Here is a 19,909-nt window from a genome sequence, read left to right as displayed (position 1 = left end):
TGGAGAGAGAGAGAGGTAGGATGATAAAGATGGAGGGAGAGATGGAGAGAGAGAGGTAGGGATATAGATGGAGGGAGAGATGGAGAGAGAGAGGGTAGGGATATAGATGGAGGGAGAGATGGAGAGAGGAGAGAGGAGGTAGGGATATAGATGGAGGGAGAGATGGAAAGAGAGGTAGGGATATAGATGGAGGGAGAGATGGAGAGAGAGAGGTAGGGATATAGATGGAGGGAGAGATGGAGAGAGAGAGGTAGGGATATAGATGGAGGAGAGAGATGGAAAGAGAGAGGTAGGGATATAGATGGAGGGAGATGGAGAGAGAGGGTAGGGATATAGATGGAGGGAGAGATGGAGAGAGAGTAGGGATATAGATGGAGGGAGAGATGGAGAGAGAGAGGTAGGGATATAGATGGAGGGAGAGATGGAGAGAGAGAGGTAGGGATATAGATGGAGGGAGAGATGGAGAGAGAGAGGTAGGGATATAGATGGAGGGAGAGATGGAGAGAGAGAGGTAGGGATATAGATGGAGGGAGAGATGGAGAGAGAGAGGTAGGGATATAGATGGAGGGAGAGATGGATAGGGATATAGATGGAGGGAGAGATGGAAAGAGAGAGGTAGGGATATAGATGGAGGGAGAGATGGAGAGAGAGAGGTAGGGATATAGATGGAGGGAGAGATGGAAAGAGAGAGGTAGGGATATAGATGGAGGGAGAGATGGAGAGAGAGAGGTAGGGATATAGATGGAGGGAGAGATGGAAAGAGAGAGGTAGGGATATAGATGGAGGGAGAGATGGAGAGAGAGAGGTAGGGATAAAGATGGAGGGGAGAGGGAGACTTGCTTTGGCAATGTTAACACATGTTTCCCATGCCAATAAAGCCCTTGAATTGAATTGAATTGAATTGAGAGAGAGAGGTAGGGATATAGATGGAGGGAGAGAGAGAGAGAGGTAGGGATATATATGGAGGCAGAGAGAGAGGTTGGGATATAGATGGAGGGGAGAGAGAGAGGTAGGGATATAGCTGGAGGGGAGAGAGAAAGGTAGGGATATAGATGGAGGGAGAGAGAGGTAGGGATATAGATGGAGGGAGAGAGAGGTAGGGATATAGATGGAGGGAGAGATGGAGAGAGAGAGAGAGGTAGGGACATAGATGGAGGGAGAGATGGAGAGAGAGGTAGGGATAAAGATGGAGGGAGAGAGAGAGAGAGGTAGGGATATAGATGGAGGGAGAGAGAGAGGTAGGGATATAGATGGAGGGAGAGAGAGAGGGAGGGATATAGATGGAGGGAGAGAGAGAGGTAGGGATATAGATGGAGGGAGAGAGAGACGTAGGGATATAGATGGAGGGAGAGAGAGGTAGGAATATAGATGGAGGGAGAGAGAGGTAGGGATATAGATGGAGAGAGAGAGGTAGGGATATAGATGGAGAGAGAGAGGTAGGGATATAGATGGAGGGGAGAGAGAGAGAGGTAGGGATATAGATGGAGGGGGAGAGAGAGAGGTAGGGACATAGATGGCGAGAGAGAGAGAGGTAGGGATAAAGATGGAGATAGAGAGAGAGGTAATGATAGAGATGGAGGGAGAGAGAGAGGTAGGGATAAAGATGGAGAGAGAGAGAGGTAGGGATAGAGATGAGAGAGAGAGGTAGGGATAGAGATGGAGGGAGAGAGAGAGGTAGGGATATAGATGGAGGGGGAGAGAGGGGTAGGGATATAGATGGAGGGAGAGAGAGAGGTAGGGATATAGATGGAGGGAGAGAGGTAGGGATATAGATGGAGGGGGAGAGAGGGGTAGGGATATAGATGGAGGGAGAGAGAGAGGTAGGGATATAGATGGAGGGGAGAGAGAGAGGTAGGGATATAGATGGAGAGAGAGAGGTAGGGATATAGATGGAGGGAGAGAGAGAGGTAAGGATATAGATGGAGGGAGAGAGAGAGGTAAGGATATAGATGGAGGGAGAGAGAGGTAGGGATATAGATGGAGGGGAGAGAGAGTAGGGATATAGCTGGGAGTGAGAGAGAGAGAGAGAGAGAGGTGGGGATATAGATGGAGGGAGAGAGAGTGAGATGTAAGGATAGAGATGGATGGAGAGAGAGAGGTAGGGATAGAGATGGATACAGAGAGAGAGGTAGGGATAGAGATGGATAGAGAGAGAGAGAGAGAGAGAGAGAGAGAAGAGAGATAGAGAGAGAGAGAAAGGTAGGTAATGTGTCTATCTTCCTCTCTCTCTCTCTCTCTCTCTTCACCCAACCAGTAAATACAGTAGTGATAATGATGTCAAGATGTCTTTAAGCCCAAGCCTCCAGCTCAGGGTTGAACTTCACTACAGTTTCCTCTGTAGCCCATAGACCTTCTCCTGGTCTGCCTTTTTAATCACGGTGACAACAACCAATGTTCCCCAAAGTGGTAGATGAGCACCCATCCAATGATAGATCCTTCCTGGTTCGTGACATCCTGTGTCGACACATAATACGTTAGTTATATGTCTGGGTATGTGATCCCTGCTGGGAGTGAACCCACAACCTTGGCCACTTAAGACCACACATCAGACCCCATGGTTTTGCTTACGTTGTGACTCACAAGACACACGACAACTCATCAGGGAAGCTTTAAATTGGGTAAACAATTTTGGGACCCACTGTTTGCTTTCCTCACCTCTCAACCCTCAATGATAGTGCAGGAAAACAATGTTTGCGTCCTAATTGGCACCCTATTCCCTATAAGCATTGGTTAAGAGTAGTGCACTACATAGGGAACAGGGTGTCATTGGGCCCTGATCTAAACTAGTGCACTACATAGGGAACAGGGTGTCATTGGGCCCTGATCTAAAGTAGTGCACTACATAGGGAACAGGGTGTCATTGGGCCCTGATCTAAAGTAGTGCACTACATAGGGAACAGGGTGTCATTGGGCCCTGAACTAAAGTAGTGCACTACTGTACATGGGGAACCGGGTGTCATTGGGCCCTGATCTAAAGTAGTGCACTATATGGGGAACAGGGTGTCATTGGGCCCTGATCTAAAGTAGTGCACTACATAGGGAACAGGGTGTCATTGGGCCCTGATCTAAAGTAGTGCACTACTGTACATGGGGAATAGGGTGTCATTGGGCCCTGATCTAAAGTAGTGCACTACTGTACATGGGGAACAGGGTGTCATTGGGCCCTGATCTAAAGTAGTGCACTACTGTACATGGGGAACAGGGTGTCATTGGGCCATGATCTAAAGTAGTGCACTACATGGGGAACAGGGTGTCATTGGGCCCTGATCTAAAGTGTCATTGGGCCATGATCTAAAGTAGTGCACTACATGGGGAACAGGGTGTCATTAGGCCCTGATCTAAAGTAGTGCACTACATGGGGAACAGGGTGCCATTGGGCCCTGATCTAAAGTCATAGGGAACAGGGTGTCATTGGGCCCTGATCTAAAGTAGTGCACTACATAGGGAACAGGGTGCCATTGGGCCCTGATCTAAAGTCATAGGGAACAGGGTATCATTGGGCCCTGATCTAAAGTAGTGCACTACATAGGGAACAGGGTGCCATTGGGCCCTGATCTAAAGTCATAGGGAACAGGGTGTCATTGGGCCCTGATCTAAAGTAGTGCACTACATAGGGAACAGGGTGTCATTGGGCCCTGATCTAAAGTAGTGCACTACATAGGGAACAGGGTGCCATTGGGCCCTGATCTAAAGTCATAGGGAACAGGGTGTCATTGGGCCCTGATCTAAAGTAGTGCACTACATAGGGAACAGGGTGCCAATCCATTGGGCCCTGATCTAAAGTAGTGCACTACATAGGGAACAGGGTGTCATTGGGCCCTGATCTAAAGTAGTGCAATCACTGTGTAGGGAACAGGGTGCCATTGGGCCCTGATCTAAAGTCATAGGGAACAGGGTGTCATTGGGCCCTGATCTAAAGTAGTGCACTACATAGGGAACAGGGTGTCATTGGGCCCTGATCTAAAGTAGTGCACTACATAGGGAATCAGGGTGTCATTGGGCCCTGATCTAAAGTAGTGCACTACTGTACATGGGGAACCGGGTGTCATTGGGCCCTGATCTAAAGTAGTGCACTACTGTACATGGGGAACCGGGTGTCATTGGGCCCTGATCTAAAGTAGTGCACTACTGTACATGGGGAAATCCGGGTGTCATTGGGCCCTGATCTAAAGTAGTGCACTACTGTACATGGGGAACCGGGTGTCATTGGGCCCTGATCTAAAGTAGTGCACTACATGGGGAACCGGGTGTCATTGGGCCCTGATCTAAAGTAGTGCACTACTGTACATGGGGAACCGGGTGTCATTGGGCCCTGAACTAAAGTAGTGCACTACTGTACATGGGGAACCGGGTGTCATTGGGCCCTGATCTAAAGTAGTGCACTATATGGGGAACAGGGTGTCATTGGGCCCTGATCTAAAGTAGTGCACTACATGGGGAACAGGGTGCCAAGGTGTTAAGCGTGTTGAATCACAGTGTGTTAACCATGTTGAATCACAGTGTGTTTAGTGTGGTGAATCACAGTGTGTTTAGTGTGGTGAATCACAGTGTGTTTAGTGTGGTGAATCACAGTGTGTTTAGTGTGGTGAATCACAGTGTGTTTAGTGTGGTGAATCACAGTGTGTTTAGCGTGGTGAATCACAGTGTGTTTAGTGTGGTGAATCACAGTGTGTTTAGTGTGGTGAATCACAGTGTGTTTAGTGTGGTGAATCACAGTGTGTTTAGTGTGGTGAATCACAGTGTGTTTAGTGTGGTGAATCACAGTGTGTTTAGTGTGGTGAATCACAGTGTGTTTAGTGTGGTGAATCACAGTGTGTTAACCATGTTGAATCACAGTGTGTTTAGTGTGGTGAATCACGGTGTGTTTAGTGTGTTGAATCAACACAAGTTTCCCTGATGAGTCAACAAGACTACACCTCTTGACTGTCTCTGTCTTCAATAACCTAACTATCAAGGCACAAGGCGAGACCCAAATGCAGGCACGGGAGGCAGATGTAGACGAAGAGAGAAACACACAGAGAAAAGAGAGACTGACAGAGAGATAAAGAGACAGAGAGAGAGAAAAAGAGGTAGAGAGAGAGAGAAGAGGTAGAGAGAGAGAGAAGAGGTAGAGAGAGAGAGAGAGAGAAGAGGTAGAGAGAGAGAGAGAAGAGAGAGAGAGAGAGAGGGAAGAGGTAGAGAGAGAGAAGAGGTCTGAGAGAGAGAGAGAGAGAGAGAAGAGGTAGAGAGAGAGAAGAGGTAGAGAGAGAGAGAGGGAAGAGGTAGAGAGAGAGAGAAGAGGTAAGAGAGAGAGAAGAGGAGAGAGAATGAGAAGAGAGAAAGCTGAATGAGAGAAATTACTATGAGAAAGAGAAAAAGAGAGAGAGGGAGACGAAAAAGAGAGAGAGAGCGGAGAGGAGAACTTTTGTGAGTGAAAGAGATTCTGAAATGTTTTTACTCTTTTGGAACTTTTGTGAGTGTAATGTTTACTGTTGATGTTTTTCATTGTTTATTTAAAGTTTGTTTATTATCTATTTTTAATTTAATCTAATTACTATGAGAAAGCTGAATGGAGAGTAAATTACTATGAGAAAGCTGAATGGAGAGTAAATTACTATGAGAAAGCTGAATGGAGAGTAAATTACTATGAGAAAGCTGAATGGAGAGTAAATTACTATGAGAAAGCTGAATGGAGAGTAAATTACTATGAGAAAGCTGAATGGAGAGTAAATTACTCTGGCAGAACTGACAACATTCATTGGACAGATGAGTCTATAGACTATAGGCAGTTTGGTGAGTATACAGCCAGGTGTGTAAAGGCCAGCGTCCCGTTAACAGCATTCTGGAGTAGAGGTGCTGAATGCCCATGACTGACTCACTGTACAGGACATTATCATGGGGATGGCATCACCAACGTGCTGCTTCTAGCAAATACAGACCCTGAGGCCACGCTGACTGCTCTACTGTGGTGTTATAGACCCTGAGACCATGCTGACTGTTCTACTGTGGTGTTATAGACCCTGAGACCACGCTGACTACTCTACTGTGGTGTTATAGACCCTGAGACCACGCTGACTGCTCTACTGTGGTGTTATAGACCCTGAGACCATGCTGACTGTTCTACTGTGGTGTTATAGACCCTGAGACCACGCTGACTACTCTACTGTGGTGTTATAGACCCTGAGACCACGCTGACTGCTCTACTGTGGTGTTATAGACCCTGAGACCACGCTGACTGCTCTACTGTGGTGTTATAGACCCTGAGACCATGCTGACTGCTCTACTGTGGTGTTATAGACCCTGAGACCATGCTGACTGTTCTACTGTGGTGTTATAGACCCTGATACAATGCTGACTGTTCTACTGTGGTGTTATAGACACTGAGACCATGCTGACTGTTCTACTGTGGTGTTATAGACCCTGAGACCATGCTGACTGTTCTACTGTGGTGTTATAGACACTGAGACCATGCTGACTGTTCTACTGTGGTGTTATAGACCCTGAGACCATGCTGACTGTTCTGTGGTGTTATAGACCCTGAGACCATGCTGACTGTTCTGTGATGTTATAGACCCTGAGACCATGCTGACTGTTCTGTGGTGTTATAGACCCTGAGACCATACTGACTATTCTACTGTGACATATTTAACCATCCTGCTTCTCCTTACTTTCCGGGCCAGTTTCCCGGACACTGATTAAGCATGTGTGTGATGTGTTAATGTGGATCCTCGTTAGCCTTTAGCTTAGCAACAGCACCTACTCTACCTGAGGACAGCAACACACTGACACCCAGGCTCTATTCAATACGCTTAGCGGAAGTTCAGTGATTGAAATGTAAAGGCAATGTTCTCGCGTTAGCCGGAGACCGTAGTCACATGTCGGCTCAGTCGGGGGAAATCAGTTCTACATATCTGCAGTGCGAATCTGTAAGGTTTCAGCCGATCCCCCATCTTCTTCCATGGGCTTCCAGTTTAACAGACAACTTCTGCCTCACGATCATCCTCTAGTTATCCACTCACTGTGTCTTAATCCCCTGGGATTCACTGAAGTCTGACACACTGGCGGTGTCCCAAATAGAATATATTTCCCTAGTTAGTGCACTATTTTAGATCAGAGCCCTATGGGGCAGTGGTCAGAAGTATTGCACTACTTAAATCAGAGCCCTATGGACAGTGGTCAAAACTAGTGCACTACTTTAGATCAGAGCCCTATGGGCAGTGGTCAAAAGTAGTGCACTACTTTAGATTAGAGCCCTATGGGCGGTGGTCAAAAGTAGTGCACTACTTTAGATTAGAACCCTATGGACAGTGGTCAAAAGTAGTGCACTACTTTAGATCAGAGCCCTATGGGCAGTGGTCAAAAGTAGCGCACTACTTTAGATTAGAGCCCTATGGGCAGTGGTCAAAAGTAGTGCACTACTTTAGATCAGAACCCTATGGGCAGTGGTCAAAAGTAGTGCAGTACTTTAGATCAGAACCCTATGGACAGTGGTCAAAAGTAGTGCACTATATAAGAATAGTTGCCACTTGGGGATGCACTCAGTGTTTTTCTGGCAGTCCGCTAGGCCATGAGGGGAGCGTTCCTGGGGATGATGTTAACCTCATAAGGTACTGGATCATCAAAATAATCACTGACAACGTGATGGAAATACATCTTCTGTAACTGTGTGAAATAGATCATGGACAGGTAACTAACGGCCCATGTGGCCCGCCGCCCCCCCTCTTTTGTAGCCCCCCCCCCCAGTCAGGGTCTCAACTTAACGTTGATGTTGAGATCTGGAAAAACAGAATATTGCAAGGTGCAATTTCCAAATTTGGTTGTGCATCAGCAGTTTTTTCTTGTTAAGTCAGTTGTTCACTACGTCAGCAACAAACAAGCATATCTGGGTTAGTTATTCTGGTCTATTAATGTTTGATTTGGTTTCAAATGCTTTGGGAGTCTGTGTGATCTGTGGGAAATATCTGGCTCTAATGCGAACATACATTTGGCAGGAGGTTGGGAACTGTAACTCGGTTTCCACTTCATTTTGTGGGCAGTGGACACATAGCCTGTCATCTCTCAAGAGCCAGGTCTGCCTATGGCGGGCTTTCTCAATAGCAAGGCTACGCTCGGTGAGTCACTGAGTCTCTCAATTCAATTCAACTGAATAGGCTTTATTGGCATGGGAAACTACAGGACGAAATACAAACCCTCCAACCCAAAATGACTTCTAGTGTTGATGGTATCCTCAATGAAATGATGACATATACAGAGCACAAATTCCAATTGGCTTAAACTCTTTACCATCATCCTCAGCTCTGGCATCTTCCCCAAAATTTGGAACCAAGGACTGATCACCCCAATCTACAAAAGTGGAGACAAATTTGACCCCAATAACTACTGTGGGATTTTGCGTCAACAGCAACCTTGGGGAAATACGCTGCATTATCATCAACAGCAGACTTGTACATTTCCTCAGTGAAAACAATGTACTGAGCAAATGTCAAATTGGCGTTTACCAAATTACCGTACAACAGACCACGTATTTCTTTCCACAGGGTCGTGGGGTGAGACAAGGAGTAACGAATCTCCTCTTCTTCTGACGAGGAGTAAGAGATGTCGGACCAATGCGCAGCGTGGTAAGTGTCCATAGTGATACTTTATTTACATTACTAAAATACCAAAATAACAACGTGAATAACCGAAACAAACGAAACAGTCCCGTGTGGAGACAAACACTGACACGGAAAATAATCACCCACAACTCAAAAGTGAAACCAGGCTACCTAAGTATGGTTCTCAATCAGGGACACCCAGGCTACCTAAGTATGGTTCTCAATCAGGGACAACCAGGCTACCTAAATATGGTTCTCAATCAGGGACAACGATTGACAGCTGCCTCTGATTGAGAACCATACCAGGCCAAACACAGAAATCCCAAATCATAGAAAAAGGAACATAGACAACCCACCCTGACCATACTAAAACAAAGACATAACAAAAGAACTAAGGTCAGATCGTGACACAGGGATGCAGCTTGAGCCTCACCCTCTTCAACATATATATCAACGAATTGGCGCGGGCACTAGAACAGTCTTCAGCACCCGGCCTCAGCCTACTAGAATCCGAAGTCAAATGTCTGCTGTTTGCTGATGATCTGGTGCTTCTGTCACCAACCAAGGAGGGCCTACAGCAGCACCTAGATATTCTGCACAGATTCTGTCAGACCTGGGCCCTGACAGTAAATCTCAGTAAGACCAAAATAATGGTGTTCCAAAAAGGTCCAGTTGCCAGGACGACAAATACAAATTCCATCTAGACACTGTTGCCCGAGAGCACACAAAAAACAATACCTAACTCAGCCTATAAATCAGCACAACAGGTAACTTCCACAAGAGACAAGGCAGGAAGGGCCTTCTATGCCATCAAAAGGAACATTACATTCAACATCCCAATCAGGATCTGGCTAAAATTACTTGAATCAGTTATAGAACCCATTGCCCTTTATGGTTGGGAGGTCTGTGGTCTGCTCACCAACCAAGTATTCACTAAATGTGACAAACACCAAATTGAGACTGCATACAGAATTCTGCAACAACATCCTCTGAAACCAGCTGAAAGAAAGCGATTCCCAAACCTTCCATAACAAAGCCATCAATTACAGAGAGCTGAACCTGGAGAAGAGTCCCCTAAGCAAGCTGGTCCTGGGGCTCTGTTCACAAACACACCCCACAGAGCCCCAGGACAGCAACACCATTAGACCAAACCAAATCATGAGAAAACAAAAAGATAATTACTTGACACATTGGAAAGAAATGACAAAAAAACAGAGAAAACTAGAATGTTATTTGGCCCTAAACAGAGAGTACACAGCAGCAGAATACCTGACCACTGTGACTGACCCTACACAGAGAGTACACAGCAGCAGAATACCTGACCACTGTGACTGACCCTACACAGAGAGTACACAGCAGCAGAATACCTGACCACTGTGACTGACCCTACACAGAGAGTACACAGCAGCAGAATACCTGACCACTGTGACTGACCCTACACAGAGAGTACACAGCAGCAGAATACCTGACCACTGTGACTGACCCTAAACAGAGAGTACACAGCAGCAGAATACCTGACCACTGTGACTGACCCTACACAGAGAGTACACAGCAGCAGAATACCTGACCACTGTGACTGACCCTACACAGAGAGTACACAGCAGCAGAATACCTGACCACTGTGACTGACCCTACACAGAGAGTACACAGCAGCAGAATACCTGACCACTGTGACTGACCCTACACAGAGAGTACACAGCAGCAGAATACCTGACCACTGTGACTGACCCTACACAGAGAGTACACAGCGGCAGAATACCTGACCACTATGACTGACCCAAAATTAAGGAAAGCTTTGACTATGTACAGACTCAGTGAGCATAGCCTTGCTATTGAGAAAGGCCGCCGTAGGCAGACATGGCTCTCAAGAGAAGACAGGCTATGTGCACACTGCCCACAAAATTAGGTGGAAACTGAGCTGCACTTCCTAACCTCCTGCCCAATGTATGACCATATTAGAGAGACATATTTCCCTCAGATTACACAGATCCACAAAGAATTCGAAAACAAATCCAATTTTGATAAACTCCCATATCTACTGGGTGAAATTCCACAGTGTGACATCACAGCAGCAAGATTTGTGACCTGTTGCCACGAGAAAAGGGCAACCAGTGAAGAACAAACAGGTGTTGTTTTACAGGGTCAGTCATAGTAGTATGATAGGTGTTGTTGTACAGGGTCAGACAAAATTAGTATGATAGGTATTGTTGTACAGGGTCAGACATAGTAGTATGATAGGTGTTGTTTTACAAGGTCAGTCAAAGTAATATGATAGGTGTTGTTTTACAGGGTCAGTCATAGCAGTATGATAGGTGTTGTTGTACAGGGTAATAGCAGTATGATAGGTGTTGTTGTACAGGGTCAGTCATAGTAGTATGATAGGTGTTGTTGTACAGGGTCAGACATAGTAGTATGATAGGTGTTGTTTTACAGGATAATAGTAGTATGATAGGTGTTGCTTTACAGGGTCAGTCATAGTAGTATGATAGGTGTTGTAGTACAGGGTCGGTCATAGTAGTATGATAGGTGTTGTTTTACAGGGTCAGTCATAGTTTATGGTAGGTGTTGTTGTACAGGGTCAGTCATAGTAGTATGATAGGTGTTGTTTTACAGGGTCAGTCATAGTAGTATGATAGGTGTTGTTGTACAGGGTCAGACAAAATTAGTATGATAGGTATTGTTGTACAGGGTCAGTCATAGTAGTATGATAGGTGATTTGTGACCTGTTGCCACGAGAAAAGGGCAACCAGTGAAGAACAAACACCATTGTAAATACAACCCATATTTATGCTTATTTATTTTATCTTGTGTCCTTTAACCATTTGTACATTGTTAAAACACTGTATATATATATAATATGACATTTGTAATGTCTTTATTGTTTTGAAACTTCTGTATGTGTAATGTTTACTGTTAATTTGTATTGTTTATTTCACTTTATATATTATCTACCTCGTTTGCTTTGGCGATGTTAACACATGTTTCCCATGCCAATAAAGCCCCTTGAATTGAATTGAATTGACAGAGAGAGAGAGAGAGAGAGAGAGAGACAGAGAGAGAGACAGAGAGAGAGACAGAGGGAGAGAATGCTCAGCAGGCTCTGCTCACACTTACTGGCCTGAGGCTAAACCACGACCAACAACATTGGACACTCTATGGAACAAAAAGCCTTCACTATATTATCCTGGAATATCCAAGGCCTGAGGTCATCTGCCTTTGGCCTAAAGAGCAGAAACCCGGACTTCACCAAAGAAATCGGTAATACAGACATTGTCATCCTGCAAGAAACCTGGTATAGAGGAGATGGACCCACTGGTTGCCCTCTAGGTTACAGAGAGCTGGTAGTCCCATCCACCAAACTACCAGGTGTGAAACAGGGAAGGGACTCAGGGGTATGCTAATTTGGTATAGAGCAGACCTAACTCACTCCATTAAATTAATCAAAACAGGAACATTCTACATTTGGCTAGAAATTCAAAAATAAATTATCCTAACAGAGAAAAATGTCCTCCTGTGTGCTACCTATATCCCCCACTAGAATCCCCATATTTTAATGAAGACAGCTTCTCCATCCTGGAGGGGGAAATCAATAATTTCCAGGCCCAGGGACATGTACTAGTCTGTGGTGACCTAAATGCCAGAACCGGACAAGAACCTGACACCCTCAGCACACAGGGGGACAAACACCTGCCTGGAGGTGACAGCATTCCCTCCCCATATGCCCCCTAGGCACAACTATGACAACATAACCAACAAAAACGGGTCACAACTCCTGCAGCTCTGTCGCACGCTGGGTATGTACATAGTCAACGGTAGGCTTCGAGGGGACTCCTATGGTAGGTACACCTATAGCTCATCTCTTGGCAGTAGTACTGTAGACTACTTTATCACTGACCTCAACCCAGAGTCTCTTAGAGCGTTCACAGTCAGCCCACTGACACCCCTATCAGACCACAGCAAAATCACAGTCTACTTAAACAGAGCAATACTCAATCATGAGGCATCAAAGCCAAAGGAACTGAGTAACATTAAGAAATGCTATAGATGGAAGGAATGCAGTTTGGAAACCTACCAAAAAACAATTAGGCAACAACAAATTCAATCCCTCTTAGACAATTTCCTGGGTAAAACGTTCCACTGTAATAGTGAAGGTGTAAACTTGGCAGTAGAAAATCTTAACAGTATATTTGACCTCTCAGCTTCCCTATCAAATCTAAAAATCTCAAATAGAAAACCGAAGAAAATTAACAATAATGACAAATGGTTTGATGAAGAATGCAAAAATCTAAGAAAGAAATTGAGAAACCTGTCCAACCAAAAACATAGAGACCCGGAAAACCTGAGTCTACGCCTTCACTATGGTGAATCACTAAAACAATACAGAAATACACTACGGAAAAAGAAGGAACAGCATGTCAGAAATCAGCTCAATGCAATTGAAGAATCCATAGACTCTAACCACTTCTGGGAAAATTGGAAAACACTAAACAAACAACAACACGAAGAATTATCTATCCAAAATGGAGATGTATGGGTAAACCACTTCTCCAATCTCTTTGGCTCTATAACAAAGAATAAAGAGCAAAAACATATACATGATCAAATACAGATCTTAGAATCAACTATTAAAGACTACCAGAACCCACTGGATTCTCCAATTACCTTGAACGAGTTACAGGACAAAATAAAAACCCTCCAACCCAAAAAGGCCTGTGGTGTTGATGGTATCCTCAATGAAATGATCAAATATACAGACAACAAATTCCAATTGGCTATACTAAAACTCTTTAACATCATACTTAGCTCTGGCATCTTCCCCAATATTTGGAACCAAGGACTGATCACCCCAATCCACAAAAGTGGAGACAAATTTGACCCCAATAACTACCGTGGAATATGTGTCAACAGTAACCTTGGGAAAATCCTCTGCATTATTATTAACAGCAGACTCGTACATTTCCTCAATGAAAACAATGTACTGAGCAAATGTCAAATTGGCTTTTTACCAAATTACCGTACAACAGACCATGTATTCACCCTGCACACCCTAATTGACAATCAAACAAACCAAAACAAAGGCAAAGTCTTCTCATGCTTTGTTGATTTCAAAAAAGCCTTCGACTCAATCTGGCATGAGGGTCTGCTATACAAACTGATGGAAAGTGGTGTTGGGGGTAAAACATACGACATTATAAAATCCATGTACACAAACAACAAGTGTGCGGTTAAAATTGGCAAAAAACACACACATTTCTTCACACAGGGTCGTGGGGTTAGACAGGGATGCAGCTTAAGCCCCACCCTCTTCAACATATATATCAACGAATTGGCGAGGGCACTAGAAAAGTCTGCAGCACCCGGCCTCCCCTGCTAGAATCCGAAGTCAAATGTCTGCTGTTTGCTGATGATCTGGTGCTTCTGTCACCAACCAAGGAGGGCCTACAGCAGCACCTAGATCTTATGCACAGATTCTGTCAGACCTGGGCCCTGACAGTAAATCTCAGTAAGACCAAAATAATGGTGTTCCAAAAAAGGTCCAGTCACCAGGACCACAAATACAAATTCCATCTAGACACTGTTGCCCTAGAGCACACAAAAACTATACATACCTTGGCCTAAACATCAGCACCACAGGTAACTTCCACAAAGCTGTGAACGATCTGAGAGACAAGGCAAGAAGGGCATTCTATGCCATCAAAAGAAACATAAATTTCAACATACCAATTAGGATCTGGCTAAAAATACTTGAATCAGTCATAGAGCCCATTGCCCTTTATGGTTGTGAGGTCTGGGGTCCGCTCACCAACCAAGACTTCACAAAATGGGACAAACACCAAATTGAGACTCTGCACGCAGAATTCTGCAAAAATATCCTCCGTGTACAACGTAGAACACCAAATAATGCATGCAGAGCAGAATTAGGCCGATACCCACTAATTATCAAAATCCAGAAAAGAGCTGTTAAATTCTACAACCACCTAAAAGGAAGCGATTCACAAACCTTCCATAACAAAGCCATCACCTACAGAGAGATGAACCTGGAGAAGAGTCCCTAAGCAAGCTGGTCCTGGGGCTCTGTTCACAAACACAAACACACACTACAGAGCCCCAGGACAGCAGCACAATTAGACCCAACCAAATTATGAGAAAACAAAAAGATAACTACTTAACACATTGGAAAGAATTAACAAAAAAACAGAGCAAACTAGAATGCTATTTGGCCCTACACAGAGAGTACACAGCGGCAGAATACCTGACCACTGTGACTGACCCAAAATTAAGGAAAGCCTTGACTATGTACAGACTCAGTGAGCATAGCCTTGCTATTGAGAAAGGCCGCCGTAGGCAGACATGGCTCTCAAGAGAAGACAGGCTATGTGCTCACTGCCCACAAAATGAGGTGGAAACTGAGCTGCACTTCCTAACCTCCTGCCCAATGTATGACCATATTAGAGAGACATATTTCCCTCAGATTACACAGATCCACAAAGAATTTGAAAACAAATCCAATTTTGAAAAACTCCCATATCTACTGGGTGAAATTCCACAGTGTGCCATCACAGCAGCAAGATTTGTGACCTGTTGCCACGAGAAAAGGGCAACCAGTGAAGAACAAACACCATTGTAAATACAACCCATATTTATGCTTATTTATTTTATCTTGTGTCCTTTAGCCATTTGTACATTGTTAGAACACTGTATATATATATAATATGACATTTGTAATGTCTTTACTGTTTTGAAACTTCTGTATGTGTAATGTTTACTGTTAATTTTTGTTGTTTTTCACTTTATATATTCACTTTGTATGTTGTCTACCTCACTTGCTTTGGCAATGTTAACACATGTTTCCCATGCCAATAAAGCCCTTGAATTGAATTGAATTGAATTGAGAGACAGAGACAGAGACCGAGCGAGAGAGAGAGAGAGAGAGACAGACAGAGAGAGAGAGTCAGTGAATCATGATATGAACTAGGTGTGACTCATGGAGGAACGCAGGTCAATGGTAAAAAACAATCATCACTTCAGCATCAGCATAAACACACACACACACACAGACACACACACACACACACACACACACACACACACACACACACACACACACACACACACACACACACAGACACACACACACACACACACACACATTTACAATTCACAACTGTTTTTATCATTTACAGCTGTCTTCCTTCATCCATCTCTCCACCTCTCTGTTCATGGTCTGTCTGATAAACCTACCGTACTCTCTCATAAACCTACCGTCCGTCCTCTCTCCATCTCTCTGTTCATGGTCTGTCTGATAAACCTACTGTCCTCTCTCATAAACCTACCGTCCGTCCTCTCTCCATCTCTCTGTTCATGGTCTGTCTGATAAACCTACTGTCCTCTCTCATAAACCTACTGTCCTGTCTGATAAACCTACTGCCCTCTCTCATAATCATACTGTCCTGTCTGATAAACCTACTGTCCTCTCTCATAAACCTACTGTCCTGTCTGATAAACCTACTGTCCTCTCTCATAAACGTACTGTCCTATCTCATAATCCTACTGTCCTCTCTCATAAACCTACTGTCATCTCTCCATCTCTCTGTTCATGGTCTGTCTGATAAACCTACTGTCCTCTCTCATAATCCTACTGTCCTGTCTGATAAACCTACTGTCCTCTCTCATAAACCTACTGTCCTGTCTGATAAACCTACTGTCCTCTCTCATAAACCTACTGTCCTGCCTGATAATCCTACTGTCCTGATAAACCTACTGTCCTCTCTCATAAACCTACTGTCCTCTCTCATAAACCTACTGTCCTCTCTCATAAACCTACTGTCATCTCTCCACCTCTCTGTTCATGGTCTGTCTCATAAACCTACTGTCCTCTCTAGCTCTTTCTCCTTCATTCTCTCTCTCTAGCTCTGTCTCTTTCTGTCTCTCATTCATTCTCTCTCTCACTACCTCTATCTCTATCTCTCCATTCATTCTGTCTCTACCTCTCTCTCACTCCTTCATTATCTCTCTCGCTACCTATCCTTCATTCTCTCTCTCTACCTCTCCTTCATTCTATCTCTATCTCTCCTTCAGTCTCTCTCTCTGCCTCTATCTCTCTCTATCGCTCTCTCTGCCTCTATCTCTCTCTCTGCCTCTATCTATCTCTCCTTCATTATCTCTCTCTATCTCTCCTTCATTATCTCTCTCTCTCTATCTCTCCTTCATTATCTCTCTCTCTATCTCTCCTTCATTCTCTCTCTCTCTCTCCTTCAATCTCTCTCTCTCTATCTCTCCTTCATTCTCTCTCTCTATCTCTCCTTCAATCTCTCTCTCTCTCTATCTCTCCTTCTTCTCTGCCTCTATCTCTCTCTATCTCTCTCTCTGCCTCTATCTCTCTCTCTGCCTCTATCTCTCTCTATCTCTCTCTCTCTGCCTCTATCTCTCTGCCTCTATCTCTCTCTCTGCCTCTATCTCTCAATTCAATTCAATTCAATTCAATTCAAGTCAAGGGCTTTATTGGCATGGGAAACATGTGTTAACATTGCCAAAGCAAGTGAGGTAGACAACATACAAAGTGATCTCTCTCTCTCTCTCTCTCTCTGCCTCTATCTCTCTCTATCTCTCTCTCTGCCTCTATCTCTCTCTATGCCTCTATCTCTCTCTATCTCTCCTTCATTATCTCTCTCTATCTCTCCTTCATTATCTCTCTCTATCTCTCCTTCATTATCTCTCTCTATCTCTCCTTCATTATCTCTCTCTCTATCTCTCCTTCATTATCTCTCTCTCTATCTCTCCTTCATTATCTCTCTCTATCTCTCCTTCATTCTCTGCCTCTCTCTCTCTCTCTCTCTCCTCTCTCTCTCTCTCTCTCTCTCTCTCTCTCTCTCTCTCTCTCTCTCTCTCTCTCTCTCACTGTAGGTCACTCACCCATAGTGGATCCAGTCCACTGAGGCTGCACAGATTGTCCATCCTGCCTTCTGTTTTCTTCCTCCAACTTCTCCTCCTACTTTTCTTAAATATTGTTTTCCTCTCAGTAAATCCAGATTGTCCCGGTAAGGAAGTGAATCTCTCTTGTCCTCTTCCTCCCCCTCCGTTTCTCAAGGTGTTGGTCTTATGTTTGGTGAATCTCTTCTTCTCTCTCTCTTTTTCTGTGTGTCTGGTAAGAAAACTAATTTCCCTCCTGCACTCCTTTTCTCTCCCTAGGATGTGTGTGAGTCAGTCTGTGTGCACACAGACTCTGCTCAGTCTCACACACTCAGTCTCCACTCAGTCTCCACTCAGTCTCCACTCAGTCTCCACTCTGTTCCGCTCAGTCTCTACTCTGTCTCAAACATACTCCAGTGTCTCTGAGCTCAGTCTCACAGTGTGGGTCCTGTTTTTGAGTGCTAGTCAGCCAACAACTCTCCCTCCTTGTAGGTGGGGGAAAGACAACTCTCCTATCTCTCTCTCCTGCTCTCTCTCTTTTCCTATCTCTCTCTCCTGCTCTCTCTCTTGCTCTCTCCTGCTCTCACTCTCTTTCCCCCTCTCTCCTGCTCTCTCTCCGGCTCTCTATTGCTCTCTCTCCTGCTCTCTCTCTCTCTCTCTATTTCCCTCTACTGACTCTCGCTTCTTCTCTCTTGCCTCTTTCACTCTCTCCACTATCTCTGTGATTTCACTAGTTCTCCTTCTGTCTCTGTGTGTTTTGACTCCCCCCTCCTCTGTTTCCTCCACCTCCCTCCCTCCTTGGGTCACCTCACCACAGCTACTTCCCTGGAAGAGATGGGAACACCCCACCCTAATCCCTTCCTCCCTCTCTCTCTACTACCTGAACCCATCATTTCCTCTCCCTGTCTCTCCCTCCTCCCTCTCTCTCTACCACCCAAACCCCTCCTTTCCTCTCCCTGTCTCTCCCTCCTCCCTCTCTCTCTACCACCTAAACCCCTCCTTTCCTCTCCCTGTCTCTCCCTCCTCCCTCTCTCTCTACCACCTAAACCTCTCATTTCCTCTCCCTCTCTCTCCCTCCTCCCTCTCTCTCTACCACCTGGACCCATCCTTTCCTCTCCCTGTCTCTCCCTCCTCCCTCTCTCTCTACCACCTGGACCCATCATTTCCTCTCCCTGTCTCTCCCTCCTCCCTCTCTCTCTACCACCTAAACCTCTCATTTCCTCTCCCTGTCTCTCCCTCCTCCCTCTCTCTCTACCACCTGAACCCATCATTTCCTCTCCCTGTCTCTCCCTCCTCCCTCTCTCTCTACCACCTGGACCCATCCTTTCCTCTCACTGTCTCTCCCTCCTCCCTCTCTCTCTACCACCTAAACCTCTCATTTCCTCTCCCTCTCTCTCCCTCCTCCCTTTCTCTCTACCACCTGAACCCATCCTTTCCTCTCTCCCCCCACCTCCTCCAAACATATAGCTAATGCTTCCATCACCATCCCATCAAAACACACACACCCGCACACACACACTCATGCGCACACACACTCATGCACACACACACACTCATGCACACACACACACACACACACACACACACACACACACACACACACACACACACACACACTCATGCACACACACACACACACACACACATCTATATATCGCATTGTTCTGTTTAAATGGTATTTTCAGGTGGCCTCTTGCGTGTGTGTGTGTGTGTGTGTGTGTGTGTGTGTGTGTGTGTGTGTGTGTGTGTGTGTGTGTGTGTGTGTGTGTGTGTGTGTGTGTGTGTGTGTGTGTGTGTGTGTGTGTGTAAAAAAAACGTATATTTTGACATCCATGTCACATGGATCTGTTAAAACAACATGTGTCGTCCCTAACTAGACACACTAATCTGTTAAAACAACATGTGTCGTCCCTAACTAGACACACAGATGTGTTAAAACAACATGTGTCGTCCCTAACTAGACACACTGATCTGTTAAAACAACATGTGTCGTCCCTAACTAGACACACTGATCTGTTAAAACAACATGTGTCGTCCCTAACTAGACACACAGATGTGTTAAAACAACATGTGTCGTCCCTAACCAGACACACTGATCTGTTAAAACAACATGTGTCGTCCCTAACTAGACACACTGATCTGTTAAAACAACATGTGTCGTCCCTAACTAGACACACTGATCTGTTAAAACAACATGTGTCGTCCCTAACTAGACACACAGATCTGTTAAAACAACATGTGTCGTCCCTAACTAGACACACAGATCTGTTAAAACAACATGTGTTGTCCCTAATAGACACACAGATCTGTTAAAACAACATGTGTCGTCCCTAACTAGACACACTGATCTGTTAAAACAACATGTGTCGTCCCTAACTAGACACACAGATCTGTTAAAACAACATGTGTTGTCCCTAATAGACACA

At 45.0% G+C, this 19,909-nt stretch overlaps 1 pseudogene; it reads right to left on the bottom strand.

Annotated features, from left to right (window-relative positions):
* Positions 1-17,916, bottom strand: part of LOC112242049 — a 77,790-nt pseudogene extending 59,874 nt beyond the window's left edge.
* Between the last annotated feature and the right edge of the window lie 1,993 nt (positions 17,917-19,909).

The sequence above is a fragment of the Oncorhynchus tshawytscha genome, unplaced genomic scaffold (genome assembly GCF_018296145.1).
Source record: "Oncorhynchus tshawytscha isolate Ot180627B unplaced genomic scaffold, Otsh_v2.0 Un_contig_2391_pilon_pilon, whole genome shotgun sequence".
Taxonomy (NCBI): domain Eukaryota; kingdom Metazoa; phylum Chordata; class Actinopteri; order Salmoniformes; family Salmonidae; genus Oncorhynchus; species Oncorhynchus tshawytscha.
The sequence above is the reverse complement of the archived record's forward strand: the minus strand, read 5'-3'. Positions and strand labels throughout refer to the sequence as shown.